The sequence below is a fragment of the Dipodomys spectabilis genome, unplaced genomic scaffold, assembly GCF_019054845.1.
Source record: "Dipodomys spectabilis isolate Male_0828 unplaced genomic scaffold, ASM1905484v1 ptg000046l, whole genome shotgun sequence".
Classification (NCBI taxonomy): Eukaryota; Metazoa; Chordata; class Mammalia; order Rodentia; family Heteromyidae; genus Dipodomys; species Dipodomys spectabilis.
The window spans coordinates 2,179,625-2,198,307 of NW_024870723.1; the positions used below are offsets into that span (position 1 = coordinate 2,179,625).

Genomic DNA, 18,683 nt, shown 5'->3' on the forward strand with positions numbered 1-18,683 from the left:
GAGGCTGAGTTCTGAGGATCACTGTTTGAAGCCAGCCAAGGCAGACAAGTCTGTGAGGCTCTTATCTCTTATTAACCACCAAAAAGCCAGAAGTGGTGTTGTGGCTCAAGCAGTAGAGTGCTAGTCTTGAATACGAAAGATCAAGGAGAGAATCAAGGCCCAGAGTTCAAGCCCTAGTAACGGCACAAAAAATGGGGTGCTGGTAGCATGGGCAAGGGCATGGTTCAAGTGGGAAAGCACCAGGCACTGGCTCCTCAAACTCAAGATCCCAAGATCAAATCCAGTCTAGCAAAGAGAAAAAAAGTACATTTTGGCTAATGATATTAGAATTTTCAACTTATCATGAGCTCTTTGGACATTATTCATTATAAGTAATGACACACTGATACATGTAGGTATGTATGTATGTATCTAGCTATCTAATCTATGTGTGTGAATGCATGGATATGTATGTATGTATCTGTGTGTATGTATTATGCATCTATTTATCTATTTATTTTCCATCTATTCTTTGCTCTCAGCTCCTAGAATATGATTTCCTCCCCTTCAGCAGGAACCGTGTAATTCTGTCTATTCCATGAGACTTCATAGGCATTACATTGACAAAAGGATGGCGCCTCCAACACTGTGGGTCCCTGAGTGATAGATTGCCAACCAACGTGTGTTGAGTTTGGTTGAATGAGTGAGAATCGAGCCTTTGTTACGATGTTATGCAACAACAGCATTGTTAACTCAGCATACTTTGGCCAATCCTGACTTATACATGCCTCATTTACAAATGGAAAACAGCAGCCAAAGACTGACTCTTGAGTCAGTTTCAAGAGAAAGGATCAGGAGACCATGTATTGTCCATGTGTTTTAGTTCAGGTATTGTTGTTGTTGTTGTTTTGAGATAGGATCTCCCTAGGTAGCTTCCTGCCTCAAGCCTCTAAGACACTGAGCTTATAGGCATGTGCTACCATACTGAGCTTAGTTCAGATATCTTGCTAGGGACTGTATGTGAATTGCCTTTGTTCTGCTAAATAATTATTATTACCATTTTATAACTGAAAAACCTGTGGTTTGGGCATGATTTCCTGAGTTCATTCAACTAGCTATTGGCAAGCTAGTGATTAAATTCAAGTTTATTCCATTCTGAAGAACACATTCTTTGTGCTACAATATAATGCCCTTATGGGATATTTTAAAGTACTACATCCCAGATGTTACTGGCTGAAACAGATTAAGCATATATAATATACTAATGACCATCTAAGCTCAAAACAGTGTCATAAGACATGTTTCATTATTATCCTCTTATTACAGAGGAAGAGATGGGAACATGAAAGGACCCTGTTTATATGGTGGCCATGGTACTTAATCTCCATGCCAGATCTCGGTGCTTTAGGAATTAAATGTCTTAATCCATGGCATTCAATAATTATTTTACATCATTCCCAGAAATGACAGAGAAAGAGAAATTTCTCTGAGAGAAAAAGGTCTTGGGAGAGTTGGGTGCTTGGAAATGGCCGAAATTATATTTCAATATTTAAAATTCCTACAGTGTTTTGCTCTAAATTCACTACTCATTCCCTGACTCTTTGAGATCATTAACTTCCTTCCAGTGGGTTTGGTTATAATATTCTCCTCTTTGAACTGAAGGAAGGTTCTAGCATTTTAATTTAATTTAATTGTGTGTGTGTGTGTGTGTGTGTGTGTGTGTGTGTGTGCCAGAACTAGGGCTTGAGTGCTGTTCCTTTTTGCTCAAGGCTAGTGCTAGACCACTTGAGTAACATCTCCAGTTCTGGCTTTTTGCTTATTAACTGAAGATAGGAATCTCACAGATCTTCTTGCCTGGCCTACCTTTGAATCCTGAGTAGCTAGGATTACAGGTGTCAGATACCAGTGCCTGGATAGGTTCCAGCTTTTTAATCTCAAAATACTTTGTTCTTTTTTCCCCTTTTTATTATTATTTAGCTGTAGAATAACTCAGATTGTTAGCACAATGCTTCTTGGACAATGTCACCCCTTCCTCCCATTCTCCCCCATTTTCCCCTTCTGGTCTCTACCCTCAAGATATGTAGCTAATTTTTAACATAATTTACATTGAATATAATGACTATATTTACTCCTCCAAGACATCATTCTCTTGCGACTATTCTTTAAGGATATTAAATGAACATGTATGTGTGTGTATGCATGCAATATGAATAAAGTCAGCAGAGTAACTGACACATGACACCCAAGTTGTTAGATACAAATATGTTCTTTGGGATCCATATAGACAGACAGACAGACAGACAGACAGACAGACAGACAGACAGACAGACAGATACTGAATGTGTCTATAGGCATGATGCATGTATGTGCATGATGTGTTTTATATATATATATATATATATATATATATATATATATATATGTGTGCTTGGGAGGGGAGAAAGTGAAAAGCCACATGGGTTCAGAGAAGGCATCAGGGAGTTGATGATCTAGGGCTTATCACTCTCACTGAGCAATGGAAGATGGAGGTGTGGGGGGGGCAACCAATAAAAGGATCAAGTCTTGGATCCTACCAGCAAAATTAAAGATGAGGGAAGTACCATGGATTTCTGATGTCTTGGATCCTACCAAGATTCCCAATGAATGGGAAATTCAGGTGAGATGGAAGAGGCTGAAGGGAATCTTGCCTACCAGCCCTGTTGGAGGCAATCAATTTGTCCACAGCAAGCACACAGTGGGCTCAAAGCAAATCCACAGAAGGTGAGATGCTGTGTAACCCCTTAACTTTGGTCAGGACGGAAAGCACTTCCCAAACATTAGGCCCTCTCAAATGGTTTACCTTTCCTCCTCCCTTTCACATGAACTATGCGCCTTTTTTCTTTTTTAGAAAATCTTTACACTGAGAATGTTTTATGCTTCTGGTTTTTCTTCATGTAGTTGCTTTCTCACACTCCTTTGATGCTAGCCACTGGGCCATGGAGCTCTGGATTGGCTTGCAGTATGGGCCAGCCCACCACGTCATCCCACCAGCCATGTGGGTGGAAGGCCTTCAGCCATATACACATTGCTATGAGTACAGTGGCCATTATATGTCTGATCCTTGTTTTCCTAAGACACTTACAAGGAAGGTGGTCTTCCTGCTCCCACGTAAAGACTATGGAAACAGGCTCAGAGCGGTGTGCCACCACTACATGAGGACATCTACTTGAGATGTAGCTGGATGTCTGAAGGTCTGTCATCTCTCTGCATCTCCCATTAGGGCTGTGTGCTTACTGCCATGCTGCTGTCCTTTGTTGTAGCCAGCAGATACAATTGCTGCTCTGAACTCAGACAACCCCGTACAGCCTTCGTCCAATATCTCAGAGCCCCAGCCACCATCTGGCTTCCTTTTCCCCATGAAGATAAGCCTCTCTGGTCAACTGGACACATTGGACTTAGAAACCTTGAGTTACCAGGATGGGGCATCAAGCTAACTGGGTATCACTGGGGGATCCGGCCCAGATAAGACCTTGCTACGGCTGGACAAGCTTTCAGAGACGTAAGACTTTGCGTAAGCACAAGATTAGAAGAAAACATTATTAAAATATTTATTTTCTTATAGGTATTGACCTAAAAAGGGGGGAAGGGTAGGTTTCCAGGAAAGAAATAAAACCCAGTGGGTATATTTTGTGCTTTGGTTTTATGGGATAAATGGCTATTACAGAAACTAGTACGAAACAATAAACAAAAACAATCCAAGCTGCACGTGTCAGCTAGGAACAGCGACAGCTCCGACTTGTTAATGTATGAAACCAGAGGTGATGGTGCAAATGAAAGAACAAACAAGCATACGTAAATCAAGTTTGCCCTGTGGATTAGACAGTGGGGTATTTTCTGGGGGGAAGTGAGGGGGAGATTGAGGCTGGTGAGAAAGGACAAAGTAGTCTTCAAGTGTCTCCTTCATTTACATGTCTTTCAAGAGCAAAGGAAGATCCCCGAAGCAAATGTGGCAGAGTACTGACATGTATCCATCCTGCCTGGTGACACACACACCCAGTGTGGACTATTATACTTTCTGCCTGCCATCCTGGTTTTTATTTTAGTCTGCTTGATTAAAACAAACAAATGAACGCATCCCTGACACCTATGGATGTACACTTGGCAAAGCTTACTGCACAAATAACCTTGAAAGCAAGACAAAGCAGGGTTGATTGCCCACGTTTGAATTCAGAGAATTTGCTGTTTGTGAGGAGGGTGGCGAAGGGGGCTTTTAAAAATCAAGGACATGAAGGGGGAGGGTGATAGAGTTGGCACTTTATCAAGTGCTGGTGGGGGGTTCTGCATTCACCTTGACTTTGAAGACAAAACTATTCCCCTCTTTTGGAGGGTAGGAAGAAGCAGCTCCATAAGATTTGCCTTGGTCCAGAGACTATGATGGCACACGGCGCTTGTGATCTCCAGCTTATTTGACACCCATTTTTTCATCACTGCACTGTGCAACAATGAATCTCGGTGTCATTGGCTCAGTACATGCCCAAATCTGAAGCTGAGACTCAGAGCTAGCCTGCTTTGCAATTTATGTCAGCCTGTTCATTCTGTGACCCTCCTCACCAATCCCCTTTCCAAAAGTTTGACTTCCCTACCTCTGTTGAGTCCTCTACCTTCCCCTACGTTCCAGAGACAGACTGAGGGTAAGAGGCGGCTGCACAGGACAGTAGTTAAGGATCCTTAGCATTAGCATGAAGAAGACCAAGGTAATAGACTGCTCTGGGCTTCAGCCCTGTGAGTTTGTATTTCCTCATCTGTACAGTTGGGGAAACAAGACTTTTGAGGACAATCTATTTTTTTTTTGCCTTCAGTTTTATCTGGTTTTCCTTACCCTTACTCCTTTTGGGATCACAGTGCTCAAGAAGAACCATTTCTCTAGCCCCAAATGTGGTTAAAGTAGACCCTTCATATCCTGTCCCTGCTTCCCACCACTGGGGTGGTGACATCACCCCCATAAGGCAACCAGAGTCCTTCCCAACTTGCTTCTCAAACTGCTTCCCACACTGCTGTCTCACCAAGAAAGGATCACCCATAGATCCCTTAGAGCTATGTTTCTAAAGAGCAAATCCAGCAAGTCTACCAAGCATCTGGTTCAAGTCCCTTAAGAATCCTTTGTAACCTTCACATTAAAGTCCACATTTGTTAGCTGGGTCTAGAGACCCTTCATGACTTGACACCTGTCAACTTCTTTGTTCTAGTATGCTATGATGACCCAAGTAGAGTTTGTAAACTTGCCAGGCTGTTCCTTAATAACTTTACACATATGACTTCCTCTCCCTGGAAAAGCACTTTCCATTCTCTCTCTGTCTTCATTGATCTTAATCATTCCTTAAATTTCAATTAAAATGTCATGTCAACATTTCCTGTCTACTTTCCCTGGCCAGAGAGGTCTTTCCTCCCTGACCCTGGCTCTGACATCACTAACCACATATTATTGTGAGTTCTGTGGAAGCAGGGACAATTGTCTTGTTCATCTCTGCATTCTAAGAAGACTGTGTACAACATTACAGAGAAGTAGACACTCAGAAAGTAATGAAATACACACCAAAGCTAATAAGGCGGAAGTCACATCTCAGTTTACTCTTAGGGAATAGTGTACATTAGGTGGACAAAGAAAGGTAGGAAAAGGTCAGTCCAGGCTACGAAATAACTCCCCCAATCTCCCTGTCTTTTTCACTTTTCTCCCAAAGCTCACCATCTATCTATACAACATTACAGAACCAGTGCACCAGTTTTCACTGGCTTAATTATGAAACAACAATTTATGTACACATCTAGCTCCTCTTGGAAGAGTAAGAAATTCTGGGCAAATACAGTGATTCATTTATGTGTTCCTTACAAAGGACTTAGTGGAAGGGAGGATAGTTTCAGAAAAGATTTGCTTTCCAAAAAACTAGCCCTGTCATTCTCTTCATGACTTTGGCCAATTTATTAAACTATCACGGGCCTTTATTTCTTTACCTCTAAAAGTAAGGGGGTGGGGGGTGGGGGAAGGAGCTTGCCTTCTAGTTATAATTAGAAGTAATGCTACATGCATTCATTTCTACAATAAAATAAATATTTATATACACTGCCTTCTGTGTGTGTATGCAGTTAAGGGTACATAGAAAAATGAAAGTGACGCAGTAGTTGCCTCATGAACTGCCAAATCAAACAGGAGCATACTTGAACACATGCAAATGTACATCACAAAGTTTAAATAAGGAATGAGGCAGGGAATTCAGAATGTGGGTCAGGAATGACATACCGAGGAGGCAACATTTCAGTGAAGGACTGAAGGACACATAGATGTTACTCAGTAAGGGAAGAGCTGTACTCTGGGCCAACCCTTGTGGTGAGTGACAGCCCACACTCTGGGCTAAATCAGTAAGTGATTGGGAACAGCCTGAGTTCAAATCCTGGATCTGCCACCTGCCTGCACCATGTTCTTTAGCCAATCCATTTCATTCTCTGAGCTTTGGTTTTCTGCTTTGAAAAATGGGGGAGAATGGAATAGTGCTCTTGTGAAGATGATTAGATAAGGTATATTTTGAACTTCTTTGATACTTTTAAAGTATCCAACCGGATCACCAAATGTTTTATGGGAACTCCAAAGTATGCACATCAACACTGTCATGAAGGAGAAGGGGAAAGTCTCCCGAAGAAGACATATTTGGGGTAAGGACTGGGAGAAGCCATGGGTAATTAGGAGAGGTTGTCTAATCAGGACTCAGCAAACAACGGTACATTCTGTGATGTCAATGGTGGTTGTGAGATAGCTCCAGAGGGCCCTCCATGGCGTGCCAGCGGTTATCTGGATTTGGACAAGGATATTGAGATTCCTGGAAGGGAGTGATGACTCCAATAGAACGTAATATACGAAAGTCCAAGAGATGATAGAAAAACATAACAAAACAAACAACAACAGAAAACCCCAGATCTCTGAGGGTTACTTCTGCTTTTTTAACAAATAAATTTTAAATAAAATTTAAAATAGATGCATTGTATTACATTGTGTGTGTGTGTGTATTTAGCTTCTTATTTATGCTGTGGCTTCCAAGTATCCTCCTTACTCCTGTGCTCTCATCCAGGACAATAGAAAGCATTATTGAACAGTATTAAGTTCCTACACGCTTAGGATGAGAGATTTCTGGGGACAGACCCAGGATAAGAGCGAAGAGGGGAGGTAGATACAGCTGTGGGAGTCAGACCTGCACCTCGCCACCGCCACCAGCAAAACAGTTCCCCCAGGGCCTTCCTTGCTTGTTTTAATCTGAGCATGTTTCCCAGGAAGAAATAGTAACTTCTTCTGGCAAGAATCCCTGAAAACAGGGCCTCTCCCCCTCACCCCCTTCTCAGCTGGCCTCACACATGCTAATGCAAATCAGTCCTGACCCAGCCAGGGGTCTGTGGGATGGCTGCCAGGAGGTTTGGAACAAACATGCAAAGAATGTTATTTCATTTCTGGCATCCTGGGGAAAGAGGGACCAAGAAAGGGAAGTTAGGCAGTGAAGGAGGGAGAGAGAAAGAGACAGAGAATTAATATGAATTCATACAGCAATAGGAGCGAAGAAAATGGACAAACAGGAAGGAGAGGTAGAAGTTCACAGGAATAGAGCCCTTTCTGCGTGGCAGAAATATTTTTAAAAGTGCACAAGTGCATTTTGAAGTAGAACTTATTATTTCCATTTTTTTGGACGCAAGGCAAGACTTTGCCTCCAAGGTTAAACGTTGTTTTACAACGGTCATCCAGATACAAACTAGGAGAGTCAGTACTTCAACCCAGCTCTTCAAGATTCAGATCTTGAATGTGAAAATGGAACTCAGTAATTCCAGGAGATGGGTTTGATTGGGAGAGATAGAAAGGAGAATGCTGGAAGAGGAGATATTGACTAAGATGTGTTGTACTCACAAATCAATATGCTAAACTGTTTCCCTTTGTACAACTACTTACAGATAATTTTAAAAATTTCAAAAAGTGAACATAAAAAAGCTCAAATTTTAAAATATATCTTCTCATTGAGTCTATACCATTAAATATCTTTTGATAGATTTCCAAAGAAAACTTGGAGCACAACCTCACAACCTATGGGTCCTCCTCTCCATGTATTACCTGTTCTAGTTCAGACTCGCTATCAGTATATATCAATATCTACATCTATAGAGATATAGATATCACTGTATTTTACTATTACATACTCCTACCTAGTCTCACTATCATTAGACTTTCCAGCCCTTAGGTCATATGCCAAAGAGATCTTTTGGAAATCTATATGTGGCTTTCTCACAGCTGCTCAGGTTCTGGAACATAGAACATAGAATGGAGCTTGAGGTTGAAATAATCAAGGCTCCATGTGAATAATATCTTTGTGGGAGCTAAGTGCCAGTGACTTAACGCCCATAATCATAGGTACTCAGGAAGCTGAGACCTAAGGATCATAGTTCAAAGCCTGCCCACGAAGGAAAGTCCAAGAGACTCTTATCTCCAATTAGCAAGCCAAAAGCTGAAAGTAGATCTGTGACTCAACTGGTAAAGTGCCAGCCTTGTCCAAAAAAAAGCTAAAGGACAGCATGAGGCCCTGAATTCAAATGCTAGAACTGTCTTCCTCTGCAAAAAAAGAGAGAGATTCAAATTCCAATTTGATCAATGTCTAAGAAAGAAATGCAAAAGAATATACAAATTTGAGCTTTGCAGCCAGATAGCCAAACATCTTGTGTCAGAATCATAATTCTGCCCTTTACCAGTTAGGTACCATTGGAAAGTCACTTTTAGACTTTCACACTATTTTTTTTTTTTTTTTTTTTTGGTTCCGGTCGTGGAGCCTGAACTCTGGGCCTAGGCGCTGTCCCTCAGCTCTTCAGCTCAAGGCTAGCGCTCTACCACTTGAGCCACAGCGCCACTTCCGGCTCTTTTCTTTTTGCTTATGTGGTGCTGAGGAATAGAACCCAGGGCCTCAGGCATGCAAGGCAAGCGCTCTACCACTAAGCCACCTTCCCAGCCCTAGACTTTCATAACTTACTTATCTATAAAATGAGATTTAATTGCATCCAGTGCCGAGGGTGTCATATTCTTCAAACAGTAGACCTGAAGATCTTAGCACAGAGCTGGCATGTAGGAGCCTAGGCTGAGGGATGGTTTGTAATGACAGTCAGTGGCAGATAGGGACCACATCATTGCTTTCTACTTGGCTAATTGCTATAGTTGTTTACATGAAAGACTAACTGTAATCATTTGACCTGCAGTACCTATCATTAATCTGATTTAGTACCTGCCAAGTGCCAGGATTCATTGGTATATAGCACATGGTTTCTGAAACTTTTCCTAGTTTTGGATCACTGCAAAATTTAGGTCTCTGTGATTGTAAAAACTATGTTGGGTGGGGGGAGGCTGGGAAGGTGGCTCAGTGGTAGAGTTCTTGCCTTGCATGCATGAGGCCCTGGGTTCGATTCCTCAGCACCACATGAGCAGATTAAAAAAAAAAAAAAAGCCAGAAGTGGTGCTGTAGCTCAGGTGGTAGAATGCTAGCCTTGAGCTGAAGAGCTGAGGGACAGTGCCCAGGCCCAGAGTTCAGGCCCCATAGCCGGACCCCCGAAAAAAAAAAAAAAACAACAAAAAACCTATGTTAGGGATGGGTTCAAGGAATAGCCAAAAAATGTCATACATTTTGTTTAGAAAACAAGGCCCCAAGTTGGCCATATCTTATATCCAAAGGACTCTTGGGAGTTGCTCATAGACAGCAGAGAAGTTTGATTAACTGTATGTAGGCAGGACAATTAGACAAACATTCTTGGTCACATCAGATGAAGACCTATTAAATCTATCTATCTATCTATCTATCTATCTACTTATCTATTATAATCCTCCTGCCTCAAACTCCCTAGTGGTAAGATTACATACAGTGCGTGTGATCATACCCAGTTTAATGAATGATCTTATCATAGTTGGTGTGTATTTGATATCATACTGAACATGCCTGGGAGGTCTGCATATGCTGACTTTTCTGTATTTGTCTCACAATCAAGCTCTCAGACAGGAAATAGCAACACCCTACTTTACAGATATAGAAACTATAAACTAAGGAAAGTAAGTGCCTTTCACAGCTAGAAGGATAGCATGACCTCATGGTCTTAGCCTCTCAGACACTCAGGATAATGGCAGGCCCACCAAAGCTTAGATCTAAGACAAGAGAGCAGTAGTGGGCTAAATGTGGAGTTAGGAGTCCTGGTCCAGCCCCGCCCTCCCACGAACAGCCTGGTTTTCTCCGCACATAAGAACATTGGGTTAGTGATATTTATGGCCTCAAGAACCACTGTTCTTGATTCAAATATGAAAGCCCATTGGAGTTGTTGGTAAATGGAGGAGTCTGTCCTTGGGGGAGGGAGGGGGGGAAGGAGAACAAAAAATAAAGAAAAATGCCAGAAGTCTGGATTCTGTCTTGCCTCTGACTCTCTACACATCATTAATGGTGATCCCCTGCAGTCCACTAACACCTTCCCAGTGATGACCTCAAGTTAGCTCACAGCAACAGCCTCCTCCACAGATAGAGGTGAGAGACTGGGAAAGGCAGTGTTAAGCCCACAGCCAAGAGCATGAGAGCAGGGGGGAAAAATCGAGGAGCTTGGCCTCTAGCCTGGGCTCATTCCTAAAGTCCTAGATGGCCAAAGCAGGAAGGGACTTTATTGTAATAAGGAGGAAACTGAGGTTAAGAAGACAGAACTCTTTACGTAGTCTTCTAGGGCATAAAACAACAACAACAGCAACAACAACTACAATAAAAAAGAGTACAGAGCCTAGGTAGAGCTTGTGACTCCACTGAAGAAACTTATCCTGATGTTGAAAATCTCTAAAAATTGTCCCTACAAGGTGATGCTAAAGTAGAAAGTGACTGTCATGGATTCCGGGGAAGAACTATGGATTGGGAATCTTGGCTATGCTTGACTAGAAAGCCTAGGGGGTCTCTCAAGCTTCCTTGTCTGTAAACAGAAAGGGAGTGACCTAGAGTTACCCAAATAAAGACCTATAGGTAATTGATACGGTTGGCTTTTATATGGCCCATTTAAAATTGGTTGACAACATACTAGCTGGGAGCTTCACTTAAACAGCTAGAATTCTGCCTTCAGACTTGTCAATAAGAGGTCAGCATTCTCAAGTGCTAGGGAGTAGCAGAGTCTACGCACTCACTGCACCATTTTTAGTCCACCATAGCCCACATGATTCCCTGCTCCCAAGCACACTGACCCATCCACGTCACTGTCCAGTTTCACCTTGGAAAGTCCAATTGAGTTCTTCTCCTCTCCACTGACTCTCTGCTGCCCCAGCAAGGGGTCTCACTGTCCCCTGAGATTTCATGTCAATTGAGCACCTGTGACAGATGCTTCCTGATGTCAAGCTGAAATTGACTGTGGTTGTACCACTGTCCCATTTGTGGGGTGACAATGAACACAGCTTGGCCCTCTAACACTCACACAGCTCTTTTAGATGTTGAAAACAATTTGTTTAGATTTCTGAGTCTCTTTTTAAAAACATGAATTCATTGTCTATACCACAACATTAAGGAAAATAAGGGAAGGAGTGGTTCCAAGGTGGGTGAAAATATTGAAGGCATGACACCGATCAGGATGCCTTGTATGTATAAACTGCTTTGTTAAATGGCCAAAAAAATTCCATACGTATCCTAAAAAATGAAGACAAGTGAGGAAAGGGATGGGTTGGGAGGGGTGGGCGAGTATGTGGGAAGGGGTGACATTGACCAAGACGCACTGTATTTATCAGCTCCTTTGTTGAATGGCAACCCCTTTGTACAACTACTTAAAGATACTCAAAATATTCAAAACAGTCCATGTTATTCAAGTATTCTTTAGGAGCATCATTTCTAGGGTCTTTGGTGACCTACTTCCTCTCTGGGCTTTGTTTAGGTGTTTGGTCTTTCCATTACAAATCACCTCCCTTCTGGAATCATGAAGCTTATTCATACCATTCTCTCTTGAAGCTTTCCCACAGTCCTGTAAGTCCGTGTGTGTGTGTGTGTGTGTGTGTGTGTGTGTGTGTGTGTGTGTGTGTGCGCGTGTGCGCGCGCCCATACTGGGGCTTGAACTCAGGCTATAAGGGCTATCCTTTAGCTTTTTTTGCTCTACCACTTAGAGCCACTGCTTCCCTTCCAGTTGTTTTTGCTGGTTAATTGAAGAGATACGAGTCTCACAGACTTTCCTGCCTGGGTTGGCTTTGAACCATGATCCTTATATCTCAGACTCCTGACTAGTTTAGGATTACAGGCATGAGCCACCAGTGCCTGGCCTCCACAACACTTCTGATGTGGTCTGTAGCCCCTAGCTTTCTAACTTCTCAGGCTCTCCCCACCCCAGCTATGTACTCTCCTGCATACGATCTCTTGCTATCCAGCTGTCCTGCAATTTGTCCTCTGCTGGAAACCCTGTTGAGCCTCATAATAGTTACTTCTGGTAACCATTTAAAAAATAATAACCACAAATATGGTGGCTTTGAACAAAAGAAATACATTATCTCACTCTTCTGGATGTCTGAAATCAAGGTGCTAACGGGGCCAGGCTCTCTTGACAGCTCTCAGGAAGAATCCTCCCTTACCTTTCCTATCCCAGGTGTTCCATGGGTTGGAATAGCACAACCAGAATCCCCAACACATCCTCCTGTGTGTGCCTTCTCTCTGTGTGTTCCTGGTGTCCTCCTCGCCGTTTGGAATGACATCAGTCATTGGATTTAGGGACTAACCTAATCCAGTATGATATCATCTTGACCTGTAGAATAATCACATCTGCGAAGCCTGTTTCCAAATACAGCCATGTTCTGAGCATTCGGGAGAGACCTAGTTTGACCCACGACAGTCCTTCCTTTCAGTGCCTCGGGAAGACTGGTCGGCAGAGCCACCCCCTGGTTGGGATGGTGTTTCTGCTGTGGTACTCTCACGGCACCTGGGCATTCCCCTAAGAGCATGAAGAACAGCTCCATGCAATCACCTGCTCCCCTCGCTGTATCATTGCCATGACTGTGAACTCCATGAGCACAGGGACTTTGTCTAGCTCAGTCAGTGCTGCATCCCCAGTGCCTACCTTAGGGTGAGGATAACTCTGTAGGTGGCCAAGGAATATAAACGTTTTCTCCAGCACTCTAAAATGCAGTTATTTATGAAGAAAAAGGAGAAGCTGCGTCCCAGACATTGGCATAACTGAATGGAGGGTATGCTGTCCATCGGGCATATTCCTTACTCAGGACAGACATGTGGGGTCTCTGGTTATGGGGTCTCCACCTTCCCTTTCAATCTGTGACCAGTGGCCTCCCTAACACTCAACTCGACCCAACCCGTTCTTTATACTGTAGTCAGCAATTGTTACTACAAATCACAGATTAAAATACACCGTGACCCTCCTCAATGTCTCTTCTGGCTCCCTATTGCCTGCAGGAAAAAGTCCAGCTCCTCTGCTTGGCATCCAAGGTCTTGCTCTGCAGCACAGCCTCAATTCTTACCCACCCCTGCCATGAGGCTACATGAGTAGTCTCTGCCCTGTCCTCGAGCCTTGGCCGATGTCCCATTCCTGGATGAAATCCTGATGCAGTCCAAGGAAAGAAATAGACTGCCTGAGAGTCCCCAGCAGGTTTGAGGAGCCTTACTGTCTGTCGGCTGAAAAACAGCATTATTTTTCCTCTATGAGTCTCTCTTGGCTTGGTTTGCATGGCTGTATTTGTTTCTGGCTTGAGGAGAGCTCTTCCCCTCTCTAGGGCCCCAACTGTGCACTTCTGGAGAGGTCAGTGTGACCTGCTGTTAGATGGAACTGAATCACTAGGCTGCACCCCCTCACCCTTATTCTGTGACCAGTAGGACTGGGCACCACAGCCAAGCCAAGTTCACCTTCCACTCCAGTTTAGGGACATCAACGGTGCCTGTCTCCCAGGACCTTTGGCTACACTCAGCTGCTTAGTCAGCAGAGCCCAACAATAGGGCAAGACCTAGACACCTAAACTGGAATGGGAGGTAGCAGTGGGTAAAAGAAGAGAGGGGGAAAAAGCAAAGGAGAATGGGAGAAGAGAGAGATTCTAGGATGGTACAAGACAGACACTGAGCAATGATAAGAGATTGAAGGCACAGGAAGAGAATGCAGAAGAGAGGAACACACACGAAACAAACAAAGAGAGAAAAACCAGAAATAGATTGACAGGAAATCAGACGTGGAGTTGGAAGAAGCATGGATGAACAAGAAAGCAACAACAAGAAAAGAAGAGAAAGAAGTGAAAGGAAATGGACCAAACAGAAAAAAGAAGAGATAAAAATAGGAGAGGATAACCAGGAAGGAAGGGAGAGAAGGCCAAAAGGAAGTGGGGATAGAGGGAGAAAAGAAGGGAAGGAAGAAGGAGGGAAGGAAAGCAAGAGAGAGGTGAGTATCGGAGAAAGGTAAGGTCGGAAGAAGGAAGGGAGGAAAAGAACGGGGAATGAGTGAGAACAGAAGGATTGAAAAGAAAAAAGTAGTAAGATTTCACATTTGGAAACAGCAGGATAGCACCGCTGTTAGGTCTCTCTTGAACTCTTTTCTTGGTGTGGCCTAGACTAACTGGTGGCAGCTGCACCTCATATGGGTTCTGAGTCTGAAAACTGAGCCCCGTTTAGCACAGAAAGCGTCTCCTCTTCCTATGGCTCAGGACGCCACTAAACAGATGGGCTCATTGGAGCATCTAGCTGTGATCTGAATGAAACTCATCTGGATACAGACCCTTGTGTGTCTCCCCCCACTGCCAGGGACTTGGGTTTATCTCCTCATCTCTTCCATCTCTTGAGATGTGTAGCTCTGAAGTATGGGACATTTGTTTGCAAACCCTCTTCTAGAAATGGAGAACCTGAGACCTCCAAAGGGGAAAATCATATTCCCAAGACCCCATAGACATTTAGGGCAAGGGGCAGGATGATTCTCAATCCCTGGCCAACCTTCCATTGTCTGAGCAAGTGTTTTGAAAGCCAGTTCTGGAGGGATCCTGATAACATTCCTGATGATGCTACCAGCAAGTTCTGTGATGATTCATGACATCAACAGAGGAACGGGATAAAGCAGGAAAAATGAACAATAATAGGATTTTATCTAATATATAATAATAACATCCATGATAGGGACATTAACTATTTCTGCAATGTTCTTCCCAGGCAGTACCTATGGAGAGGTGGTGTCTAGAGGGTAGCGGGGAGTCTGTTGGCACTCCATCCAAGGTTCCATGTTCCCTAGGCTTTTGAAATATTATCTTTGAGCCAGTAGCCTCAACTTTTCACAGAAACACGGGAGCCTGGAGATTGAGAAACCACTCAGCAAAGGAGCTCTAACATCAAAAGCATCTTAACCATGTCACTGAGTGTATGTCTCTAGGGAAGAGCAGGTGTCCTCAAGCAGGCTAGGGGACTTAACTTTTGGCATGGCACTGTGGGAACTGGAGAGTAAGGACAAAACTTTGGAATTTAGTAACAGGCATGTAGCTTTGGGTAGAAGGAGTGAAAATGTGTTTCCCATGTATTTTTCAGCCTACCTGGGCAGAGATCTAGTATAGAGGATTACAGCTTCCATAATCTCATTCCCACAATTTCTACATATCTAAGAGAGAAGGAAGGAAGGAAGGAAGGAAGGAAGGAAGGAAGGAAGGAAGGAAGACAGGACAGGAAGAAGAAGAAGGAAGGAACAATCAAAAAAGACAAAGATATAGAAATCTGGAGATAAGTTTACAGATATGATATTGTACAGTAAACTAGCTCCTGCCACAAATAAATCCTCAATAAAACAGGACTACTAGTACCATCCAGACAGTGATGGCAGCCCTGAGAATCAGTAGCTTAGTTTGGACTTTCTTTACCTACCGTCATGTATGAATCTTAAAACCTACTGAGTCCAGCCTTTCCCTACACAGAGAGAACATGCAAGCCAGAGAAGGAGGAGGAACTGGCCTGAAATAATACAGAGAGCCAAGAGAACTGACATCTGACTTTTGACCTTAGGGTCTTGGGGTTTTGTGTGTAGGAGATGCCCTCCCCTCTCCGTAGTCTTGGATTTTTTTTTCTTGTTTTCCTTTTTGTTTTTTTGATTTTTCTTCTTCTACTCTACCAGCCTCCTATGAAGGACTCTTTCCTCTGAAACTCTGTTCCCACCATGGAAGCTGGCACCGGGAGGCAATACTCTGGCTCCTTTGACATTCCTTTCATAACACTGGAGACAGAGAGGTGAGGGTGGGCCTGAGGCAAGCCTCTGGGTGTGTGGGAATGAGTCCCCCACCCCAGGAATCAGGTCTGGCTGCTGTTGGCATGCTCACTGGTGACCCTTTGGCAGCCATCCATGAGTAGCGAAAGGCAAGGCAGCCAAGACAAGACAGAGGCTAATTACCTTGGGCAATAGGAAATTGGAGAACAACTTACAAGAAAGATGGCTAGGCCTTTAGCCAGGCAGAAACAGGGACCCCAGATGCCCAGCCTGGCCTCAGACATTGGTCCAGAGTAGAGATTTTCACTTGGGATCACCCTCGGACTCCAGCATCCCAAGGGAACCGAAGCTGGCCTCTCTGTTAGACCTTCTGGAGACCCTCTCCCTCTGCTGCTCTTGTTTGTTTTCATTCAAAGCAAAACAAATGAAACAAACAAGGAAATTCAATTTAAATAGAGCACGGGTGCTAATGTTTCTGTTTTGTTACACCAGGGTGAACTTAGGACAGAAAATCAGCCTTGACTCCTGAGGCACTGTGTGAAATTACATGGCTAGAAAGGCTGCAAGAACAATTTTCCCTCCTCGGTAGAATGAAGAGAGAGAATGGAAATGGGGGTAGGGGAGAGAGACATTGGGGAAACAGAGAAGTACAGAGAGAGAGAAAGACACAGAAACAGAAAGACACAGAAAAAGATGTGGAGTGATAGAGAGAAGTTCAACTAAAAATAGAACAGGGAAAATAAATAGAAAAGCAAAGGAGTAATAGGGAGACTACAAAACAAAGACAGGAATCCATATAGCAAATGCCCAGAAAGGGTTGCAAGCAGAGAGAAAAGGTCAGAGAAAAACAAAAGTGAGAGAAATAACTAAGTTGGAAGGGCTGGCCCTTTGTAGGAAAATAAGGGAGAAAGAATTAGAGAATGCATCTTACAGCAGAAGCTGTGCAGGATCTAAAAGGTCTTCATGTTACAGATGTTGAAGTTTCAGAACAGAGAGGATATGAACAGTGAACCCAAGGTCCCCGAGACAGAAATGATAGTAGCAAGAAGTAAATACAGCCTTCATCATGGAGAAGCTGGTTCTCCAATCAGCTGAGTCTTTCTGTAAACAGGTGGAATTTGGTGTCTGAATTTGTTTTTGATGTAAACTCACCGTTTTTTGACCCTCTTCACCTCTCGATCCATCCTTTCCTTTTTTTTTTTCTTTCTCCCCTGAAGGATTATAGAGGGCCATTTCTTTCATAGTTAGTGGAATGCCAACTTGCTACATAGAATCACCTCCTCCGGGATGTCCCTGAGAGGGACACCAATAACCAAGCACTGAGCAAAGACATGGCAATGGGAAGAAAATGACTAACACGCCCCACTGGCCTCCTATGTCCAGGCCTTCTGCGAAGCTCTGTTCTTGAAGCTTCTGAATTTAATACTCTTCTCTCTAACCCTCTAAGATCATCGGCCTCTGTTTCTAGAGGAGAAAACTGTCACAGAGAATGGAGAGAATTGAGTTGCTTGGGGGTCGGTTGATTGAATCAGGAACTCACACCCAGCCCAACCTGTCACCAAAGCCTTCTGTTCTTCTGCACTGCCACATATGAGACCTTTTTGGCTCAAGGGGAAGAAAGCAACTTTTGGTAAGGAACAAGCAAGCAGAAACTGAGAAAGCCCAAGAACAGACACCGGGGCTATTTTAAAATTAGAGACTGAGTAGGTCAGACTTCACGGGAGGAGAGCCGCCAGTGGGATGAGAGACTGTTCCAAACAGTACTCTGGCTCCTTGTCAGAACAGTCCAGATCAATTTCAAAAATAAATAAATAAGTAGAGATGACGAAGAAGGGCTCTGAGATAGAGAAGATGAGTTATGGATCGGGGAAGATTTTACCCCTTCAAGAAATGGGAAGGAGAATTGGTGCCAGGTAGTGAGTGAGAGGAGGGGCCAGGAAAAGTGTTTTGTCACTGCTGAAGAATTATAGCTGATTTGTCAGCCCCTCCACATTCATTGGCTGGGGACTGTATTTCATGGTTCTCTATGTAATGGAGCTGTAGGCCTTAGCCTGGATAACACCAAGTCCCTTTGAGTTCTATTCAAAGATGGAGTACCTCTTTCTGACTCAACAGACAAAACCCACCAAAGAAGCTTAGATGCTGTTAGTTGCTTTCTTTCTGATCACTTGGAGGATGGGTAGGGTGGAAGGTGAAGGAATAATTACTACTATAAGGGCAACAAAAGGAACAAGGATACTGGCTAATACTTATCCTTGAATAACTTTATTAGAAGTTCATCCCCAAGCAGACAGCTTGTACACCATCTCATCAAATATCATGGATGATTGGCTGAATGGGTGGATGCATGGATGGATGGATGGAGAGACTAATGGAGGATAGATAGATGAGTGAATGAATCACCGAATGAAATAGTTGAATGGTGAATAACTAATAAACCTCCAAAGTGCAGCTTCTAAGTTACTAAGGTAGTCATACTTTCATAATTACTCTTTAGATGT

At 43.4% G+C, this 18,683-nt stretch overlaps 1 protein-coding gene across 1 annotated transcript in view; it reads right to left on the reverse strand.

Annotated features, from left to right (window-relative positions):
* The window catches only part of Astn2 (astrotactin 2), an 887,273-nt gene that overhangs the window by 34,549 nt on the left and 834,041 nt on the right, over positions 1-18,683 (reverse strand). The gene's annotated exons all lie outside the window — the stretch shown is intronic.